The sequence below is a fragment of the Poecilia formosa genome, unplaced genomic scaffold (assembly GCF_000485575.1).
Source record: "Poecilia formosa unplaced genomic scaffold, Poecilia_formosa-5.1.2 Scaffold382, whole genome shotgun sequence".
NCBI lineage: Eukaryota > Metazoa > Chordata > Actinopteri > Cyprinodontiformes > Poeciliidae > Poecilia > Poecilia formosa.
Genome location: NW_006800321.1, coordinates 502,484 through 512,342, shown reverse-complemented (window position 1 = coordinate 512,342; position 9,859 = coordinate 502,484). Strand labels below are relative to the sequence as shown.

At 40.3% G+C, this 9,859-nt stretch overlaps 1 long non-coding RNA gene across 1 annotated transcript in view; it reads left to right on the top strand.

Moving 5' to 3' along the window:
- The first annotated feature begins 7,025 nt into the window (after positions 1-7,025).
- Positions 7,026-9,859, top strand: part of LOC103154339 (uncharacterized) — a 48,304-nt gene continuing 45,470 nt past the window's right edge. Inside the window, exon 1 of the long non-coding RNA XR_477910.2 lies at positions 7,026-7,423. This is a non-coding gene — a long non-coding RNA (uncharacterized LOC103154339). The remainder of the gene's footprint in view (positions 7,424-9,859) is intronic.

Below are 9,859 nucleotides of genomic sequence, written 5' to 3'. Positions count from 1 at the left end.
CTGCAGTTCACAATGCCCACCTGACAAAGGAGTTCTTCCAAGAGAATAACATCACTCTTTTGGACCCTCGTGCATGTTCCCCAGATCTAAACCCAATTGAGAACATTTGGGGATGGATGGCAAGGGAAGTTTACAAAAATGGACATCAGTTCCAGACAGTGGATGCCCTTCGTGAAGCCATCTTCAACACTTGGAGCAACATTCCCACTAGCCTCCTGGAAACAGTGGCATCAACCATGCCGAAACGATTGTTTGAAGTCATCAACAAGAATGGTGGAGCTGCTCATTACTGAGTCCTTTTTTTTTGACACTTTGATTTCTGTTTTGGGGGGTTTTCGGGGTTTTTTTTTAGCTATGGTCTTAAACTTTTGATCAGCTGAAAAACTCATGTTTGAGTGTAAATGCAGTTTTCAATTAATTCCCTGCTCAAAAGTTTTTGTCTCTTACGCTGATTTCTTCTTTTAACATTGTGAAGTTCTACTTAGAGCTTTCTTAAGATTCAATAGTGTGAAATGCAAATTCTTGCAATTTTTTGACTGGTCTTAAGATTTTGATCAGGAGTGTATATTTTATGGATTCATTGTTCAGTGGTCATTAATGGACCAGACATAGACCTGCAGTCTTGGGCGGTTCTAGATGGGGGCCAACGGGGTACCAAAGAAGTTATACTAAATAAATGTCTTATGTATGAGTATGAGTATTCTCAGTGGTGGATCACTTTTTAAAAAAACTTTCACAATTTTACTTTAAAAGCGAATTAAAAATTATAGTGCTGCTCTTGTAGCTGCTGTATATGATCACACTTTTCATCTGCCAGGGATCTGCAACCTGGATCTCTGGGGACACAAGTGGCTCTTTGGCTCACTTATATCAAATGATGAAATAATGCTCTGTTTTGTTTTGGGGTTTTTTCCCCCCATTCTTTTTCAAGTGTCGCCATGGAAAACCACCAACTATCCTGCCCCTGTGTTAAATTTGGTCTAGAACCAGCCTCCAAACCTAACTCCTTATTTCTATAAATATTTTAGTAATACTCTTTACAGTACCAGAATTTTCACATAACTTTTATACTTTTGGCTGTCTGAGGACACATTTTGAATATTAAATCAGGTGTTATGATCAGTTGATCAGTTACTCAGTACTTGAGTAGTTTACCAAATACTTTTTACTCTTGCTTAAAAAGGTGTTTTTAAGGTATGTGTATGCTACTCTGATTGGAGTACAATTTTGGGGTAACTCTAACCAACTATGCATGAATGATTGTTCTACGGATCACTTTTTAAAAACAAAAAACACCGCCATAAAATAATATCTATCACTGCAGTGGAAGTCCCACCCCATGAGAGTAGGACGACACGCCGTGGGGAGCGTCCCTTATTTTAATTTCTGAAAGGTGGCAACCCTATTCAGAGGACAGACCACCAGGACGCACTGTCTTGCTCCTGGGTTTGCCTGGCTATTTTTCCGGCCAGCGAACCATTCCGCCATCCAGTGGTCATTTTTCAGACCACCTAGTCTCCTGTACCACTCAAAAATGCACAATATGTCTAGAAATAATAGTAGGATATTATAAGGAAGTGCTGAGATATACTGTTTTCCACCGAACTAACGTATTTGCCACTTCGGCACAAGCACAGTGAGAAACATTTAGAGCAGTGTTTCCCTAACCTGGTCCTCACCACCCCCCTTGTCCTGCATGTTTTAGGTATTTCCCTTCTGCCACACACCTGAATTGTATCTCTGGGTGATTAACAGGCTTCTGCAGTTCTTGATGGTCATGCAATCATTTGAATCAGCTGTTCTGGAATAGAGGCACATTTAAAACATGCAGAGCAGGGGGGAGGTGAGGACCAGGGTTGAGAAACACTGGTTTGGAGAATAAAAACACTAGACTCAGACCAAAACTCGGATGACCCAGCTTTTACTAGCATGTAAACGCACCATCTACACACAAATCTGGGAGCTCCCCAAAACATCAAGTGAGTCTCAAAAATAGTTGTGCACTCGTAACTGGATCTGTATGTAAATGCAGTTTTGTGTGTGTGTATCAGGTGACTTGTGCATACTTTTTCAACATTTATAGGCGTAGGAGAATATTTATTTTATTTTTAAGGTTTACAAATCCAGTATTACACACGCACAAATCCTTTTACAAACACACAGATATTTTGAGACTATTTTCACTCCATACCCTTCTGCCACACACCTGGATTGTATCTGTGGGTGATTAACAGCCTTCTGCAGTATGGTTATGCAATAATTTGAATCAGCTGTTCTGGAATAGAGACACATCTAAAAGGGAGAAATTGAAAAGAATGGAGTCTTAAAGGAATATTGGTAAATGAAGGAAACATAATGGATATTTATAGATTAAGAAAAGCATTAATTTTTCTTCAAAATACAAGATTAAAAAATAGAATTTAATTGATGTAAAGAAATGTTGCTACACACTCGTGTACAGTAGGTGGCGATATGGACCTTAAAGTTGCTTGCGATCTCCCATAATAGAGGAGAAGAAGAAGAAGAAGAGACACATCTAAAACATGCAGAGCATGGGGGCCTGAGGACTGGAATTGAGAAGCACTGCCCTAGTGTCATTTATCCTATTAACCTAGTTTGAAGTGGTTAAAGAAATAAATCTGGGTAACCAGATACGAGTTCTCAGATGGGCCACCTTTGACTCGGATTTTACCCCCAACCAATTAGACTCCAGTTTTAAAACCTGGTCACAGAAAGGAATAACCGCATACTGCAGGATACCGGACAAAAATACACTACCAGGCTTTCAATCACTAAACAAAAATATGATATAGAAAAAGGGGACTTCTTTAGATATTTACAATTCAGACAATGTCTTTTTTCACATCATAAAACCTCATGATGTGTTTCTGAGTCATGATTGAGCCCCTCTGCCAGTTATCTTTGCCTTGGATCCAAGCACCTAGACCAGGGGTGTCCAAAGTCGGTCCTCGAGGGCCAGCATCCTGCATGTTTTAGTTCTCTCCCTAGTGGTAGTAACAACCTCCTCAGCAAGTCAATGTTCTCCTTAGGCCTTCTAATGAGCCATCATTTGTTGCAGGTGTGCTAGGGAGAGAACTAAAACATGTAGGATCCTGGCCCTCGAGGACCAACTTTGGACACCCCTGACCTAGACCTTGCTGACCGGTACGACATCCATCAGTCCAAAGTCTGCCGGATCATCACAGCATGGACTAACTTTTTATTTACAGTACTTGGTTAAATTAGGATATGGAAAGCAGAGGACTAGATACTCAGAAATCTACCTACAGACTTTATTGGTTACCCTGACACTGCAGTCATCCTGGACTGAGCTGAGCCGCTCTTCCTCTCTCCTCCAGAGTGACGTGTTTTCATCAACAGTAAAGGGAAACAAGCCTGACATCTGAGTAACGAAATATATTATTATATGTTCATTGTTCATTTTGTTATACTGTTTGTACTTACATTAAAATGTAATCTCTTTTGTAATACTCTACATTTCACAAACCTTTATTCCCTTATCTCAGTGTTTACATTATATGAAGTATATGGATGTAGATCAGGAATTCAAGTGAAATATTAAAATGCAACACTTTCAAGTAATACCAGCAAAGAAATATGAATATTAAGAAATATGCAGTTAGTCATATAATTCAATGTACTAAATAAGGCTGGATGATATGACTTACAAGATTGTTATCCATGGCATTTTTGATTTGAATTGATTCCTCCCATTCTCAATTTCTATAAAAGAAATAATAAAAATAATTACAGAAAATATTTTCAAAAAGTGCCTTTATTTCAATAATCTCTTATGTGAGTTGTATAAGTGTGAGGATTTGTTTTTGTTCTGTGAATTTATTTAGGTTTCTGTGTCAGTTGAGTCTCTGTGCTACCCCTTAATTGATCTCAGCTGTGTCTTGTTTCCTTGATTATTTTTCTGTGTATTTAATGCCATCTGTGCCTGTGTTTCCTTGTCAGCTCCTCGTCTATTCTGCCTGTAATTGTGTATATTGTACCAGTTGCTACCAGTATCTGAGCTCCTTGCCTCTGCTCACCTGTGCTGCATGGATTATTTTGTTCGTTCATCATTAAACCATCATTTACTCTCCATACCTGGGTCCACCATGTCTACCTCACCACCACAAATCATGACAATAAGGGTCATGACAATTATTGTCAGGCTACAAGAATTTTTAATTATGAGAATGCAGTCATCATAACAGTAGAACAAAGATGCAAATTTACAACAATGTCTTAAAATTAAAAAGACATATTAATGAGAAATAAAGATTTAGACTGATCTGACGTAACCAGCTCAGTCTGTGTGGTTCTGACAAATTTGTCAGTAATCAAGAGGATGCACACTGCCACCTCAATTGGTCAGATAAGCATTTAGGTATATATAAAAAATAGAGCAAGTTTACAAAATGGAAACAGACCTATCGATAGGAATACTTTCTATGTAAAGAAAAGCAAAAAAGTTAATAGCAGGAGACGGAAAAGCTGTTGGCAGCATTAGCTCAGCCGATGCCTACCTCCAGGAAGCCATCAAACAGAACTCCTCTCCAACTCCAACTATAATAAAGATGAAAAATAAGAAAGAAAACAGAGTTAAAATAACAAATAATACCAATTCGATAATTCAGATCTAATGTGTTCCAGATGCAGAAATGCCATTGTCACTGCAGCTTGAATGACCCAATTCCGATTTTTTTTTTTGTCAAATTGTTGACACTAACAAATAAATGCGACCAGTATGTGTTCTGCAGTCTGAACGGGCAAATAACCTGAAAGTGTCCTGCATGCGCAGTAGAGGGCGCAATGTCAGCGTTCTCAGTGGTCTGCCAACCGCCACAAAAAGAAGAAGTGCTCAGTGTTTGCGGAAGTAAACATGGAGGCTAATGGTGGAGCTTAGCTTACATATTTGACCGCAGCAGCATACTAACAACTTAATCTTCATTTAGTCCGTCATAGTTGTTTTTCTTCCCGCTTGCAAGTATCAGGATGCAGAATAGTGACATTTGTCGATTATCAGTGATGTTCAGTTCAGATGAATGCAACTTGGGTGTTAGGTCGCATATGAATCGGACACGTATCGGATATCCAAGTGGCCGGTTTGCATTCGAAAAGAATCCGACCTGTGCTGTTCAGACTGTGTCAGGCTGTCATGAGAAGATCAGATACAGGTCGCATTACATCTAAAAAAAAAAAAAAAATCGGAATTGAGTCACTTCAGGCTGCAGTGTGAACACAGCCTAAAAGGCATGGCAATTTAGGTAATTTTTTCTACCCATGAGCAGTGTTGCAGTCAAAACCACCTAACCCGAGGCTAAGTCAAGACCAAGACCAGAGTGCACTGAGACCGAAACAAGACCAAGACTTTTAGGGTCCAGGGCCGAGGGAGGTTGAGACTGAGTCAAGACCAACATTGGCGCACAATAAAATGTGAAATATGATCAAAATTGCTTCTCAAATTGATCTGAAAGATCCACATTCTCATCAAAAAACGCCTTGATATTAAATGCTTAGAGTTGAAATAAATTATAATTATCAATTCAAATTATTCTTTCTTCTGCTTTGCTTCCATATCTGTGTCACAACCTGCAGAGTTCTCATGTCGCTCCCACCAAGATAACACCCTGAGTAGTTGTTCATATGGTCTATGTTGGAAACCACCACTGTCTGAACCATTAAACATAGCAATCATGACAGTGCACTAACAATAAGTAATGCTCAACTATTAACACTGACCAAGGAGCAACAAGCAAGAAATAACCAAGCACAAGGAGCACATTGTGACTGTTGTCACTCTGTCTCCCGCTCCAGGTAGCACACAGATGACAGGTGACAAAAATAATCAAAGAGCAATGAGCATGCGCTGTGTGTGATCTTACCTTCTTGTATTTTTATTTATTTATTTGATGATTAAATAAATATATATTTTTTATACAATATAGTAATACTAGCTTCTGCAGTGTGTGCAGAGAATTACAAAAACAAAGAACGGCTCTCAGTGAGACTCCAGTTCTATCATTCACAGTAAAGAGTCACTCAGAAGAATCGACTTGTTTGTGAATGTCACATTGCTATTTTCCAGACTTTGGTTACAGCTTCGTTGCATATGTGTGACACGTCAGTCAACACCCCCATAATAAGTGCAGTAAGTGACAGCATTTATCTTAGGAAATGCAACATATTGTACATATTGTCTGAGACGAACACAAGACCAAGACCAAATGCGGCTGAGTCCAAGACAAGACCGAAACCATCAAAAAGTGGTCTTGAGACCAAGACCAGTCTCAAGTACCCAGTAACACTACCCAGGAGCCCATGCTAATATTAGTATATTAGCCTGCAAAGACTTTCATGCAACATCTTTTAACCCTAACCCTAACTTGTATTCATACATGCCAATAGTAGATAACATATACACAACACATAAAAATATACTGAAGGCGAATAACTCACCTGTAGAGAAGCTCTGTTTCTTCCAATGTGCAAGTCCACAAACAAGCTTCCCGCACTTTACTGCATATGCGCACTGCTGAAGTTTGTCACTTCAGTAACAAAACTATTCAATCTAGTTTACTCAAAATAACTTAGTCTTGTACCTTTCTCAGGCCAAACGTGTACATTTCTTAGTTATTCTGTCTCCCAGAACAGCTTATTGGATTTATGCCTCCTAGCCTCAAACACAGGACAGAGACATGTTCACACCATGCTGCCATCTAGCTGCTGCACAACAATGTTATCTTCAGTTTACTTGGGTGTTAGCAAACAAAAATGGAACATTCTAACAGAAAACTAGCTATCTGTCAGTGTTTTCCAGAAACCCACATCCACATCAGTGTGCAAACCTTTGAGTAAAGTGTGTAAACCTGTGAGAACAGAGTGACAGCTGCTGGATGAATCCAAAACACCATAAGGTCACATGGTACACACAAACACACACATCCCTCTGATCCCTCCCCCTCCCTTCTCTCTGAGTTCCTAATGCTGTGAGGGAGAGCAAAACAGCAGGAGGTTTTACAGGGGGAGGAGGAGGTGAAGCAGTGGAGAGAGAGAGAGCCGAGTGAGCAGGAGGAGGAGGGTAGGGAGTGAGCAAAGTGAGGCCAGATTAAAACCAAGCAGGAATAAAGGGAACACCATCATATTCTCCTTTTTTTAGTTGTGAGCAAAACACATTGCTACACTACAGACATTGTGGAGAGAAAGTAGGTGATCAGTCAGGGATAGCTGGAGCAGGAGGGCAGGCTTTCCAGAGGAGGATATGTGCTGCAGCGTGTGGATTACCAGCACTTTAGTGCCGTAAGCATTACAGCAGTGAGATGTGTAAAGTAACCTCCAACATCCCAGACTCACAGCTGATGATGCAGAGGACTAACAGTGAGAGGATTTCCTGCTGAACACCATGGCCCAGGTAAGAAGATCCTTACTCTCTCACCTTTCACATGACCCTGAACCAAACTTGAAGAGAAATGATCATCATCGCTGAACTGAGTTTCATTCCTCTTCCTGCCTCAACCAAATCTGATATAATGACTAGCAAATTTTACAACCCACAGTCCTGCTCTGCAGGAATGTTCATTAATGTATAATGTATTACAATTATGATATCATAAAAATCTGAAACATAGTAATTCCTGAATTACAATGTTACAGTGTTGCCTGATTCAAGTTCCAGAAACTTGAAACAGGCAAGTTTGTGAAATTGCCTCAACAATGCTGCCAATAGATGAGAACCCAAGATTTAGTTAACAGGTGAAACACAGAAACAAACAGCGTAGAATAACATTGCTATTGACAATTGCAATAATAAACCCAATGATGATCTTTTCTGTTTCTGTGCTCATTTACAATTTTGGGTTTAAAATGTGATGCATTTTAGTTAAAATCACTGTAATAATGATTTTGTACCTTGGAAAAGACTAGTGGGTAGAAGTAATATGTGAACATCACTGTGGAACTGCACAAAGTTCTAAGCAATCCTCTCAGGAACTTCTTCCATCTCCAATGTCCTTCATAATCATCATCATCAGCAGCAGTTTTATTAAAGACACCAATAGGTCCTTCTTTGTCCATTTAGCTTTTGGCTGGGATGAGGATCAGTGCTTCCAAATCAGAGGCCATTGTCTTGAGCCAGAAAAGGGTAGAGTGCCTTCTCTGATTCAGGGAGGGGGGGTCCTGCCCTAAGTGGAGGAGTTTAAGTATCTTGGGACCTTGTTCACAAAAGAAGGAAACATGGAGCAGGAGATTGACAGATGGATCAGTGCAGTCTCTGCAGTGAAGCAGGTGCTGTACCGGTCTGTCATGGTGAAGAGAGAGCTGAGTGAAAAAACAAAGCTCTCGATTTACCAGTCAATCTACGTTCCTACCCTCATCTATGGTCATGAGTTTTGGGTCAAGACCGAAAGAACGAGGTCATGGATACAAGTGGAGGAAATGCTTGTATAGCCCGTAGCGTGTCTGGGCTGTCCTTTAGACATAGGATGAGAAAGCTCAGTCATCCAGGAGGGACTCGGAGTAGAGCTACTGCTTCTCTACATTCAGAGGAGCCAGTGGAGGTGGTTCGGGCATCTAGTCAGGACACCTCCTGGACACATCCCTGGTGAGGTGTTCTGGGCACATCCCAATGAGAGGAGACCCAGGGGAAGACCCAGGACACGCTGGAGGGACTATGTTTTTTCAGCTGGTATGGGAACGTTGTGGGGTTCCCCTGGAGGAGCTAGTCCAACAGGCTGGGGAAAGGGAAGTGTGGGCCTCAATTCATAGACTCCTACCCCTCAACCCGATCCTGGATAAGCTGATGGATGGATGGATGGATGGATATAAATGTATATATTTATTTTATAATCGGCAACAAAGCAGTGACATGAGATTATTTTTAGGTGCGTCTTTGAGAATAAGAGTCTTTTTGAACCTGAGTCAAGGCAGGGGGGTTATTTTTAGTCAGTTAGCTGAAGTACTGCTGCTTACTGTATGTTAGCTCTGGGTATGTGGTCACATGGGCGCCACATATGGGAGAAAAGTTAGGACGATTCCAAGGGCCCCTGACTGACAGGGGCCACCCACAAAATAGTTTTTTTTTTGTTGTTTATAGAAATACAGCTGTGGCTGTTATAATGCTGCTGAGGAAAATTGTAAAGTCAGGCAAGGCTGGCCCAAGGAATAAGGAAACTAAGTGGCTGCTTAGGGCCCCCTTAGTGGAACTGATTTTTTTTTTAAAAGTAATGATTTCTATGTGATTATATTAACATTATAAAGTTAATATAAATTCATTATGAAGTTGTGATTTTTACAATAATATATATTATCATTATCGTGTTTCTGTGTATTTGTTTTTGGAGTTTTTTGTGTTCAGTTTGCTCCCTGTGTCTCTGTCTCTGCGTCTTCCCCGTTGATTGTTTCCCAGGTGTCTCATCCCCTTGATTACCCCGTGTGTATTTAAACCCACCTGTTGTCCTTGTCTCTTGTCGGATTCTTGTCGTGTGATGCCTGTTTCCTCGTGCCGTCAGATGTTCCTCCTGCTGTTCTCTGTTGCTCTGTTTCCTGGATTATCATCATTAAACTCATCATCTTCACCTACATCCTGGGTCAGCCTGCGTCCTTATCCTCACCACAAGAAACCACTTTATGACATATATTGGATCATGTATGTAGAAATCTTTCTTATATGGGCAAAAAGAAAAATAAATAAATAAATTGCTTTTGTGAATGCTCAGTCTAGTTAGCATAGCTACCAATGACGGCAGTTAAATGGTTTCCTGTAATGATAGGCTGTTTCTCTGCCATTAGCATATTTAGCAGTAAGTGAAAGAGGTTGATTGACAGCATTAGCTGTCAACCAGGAAATGGT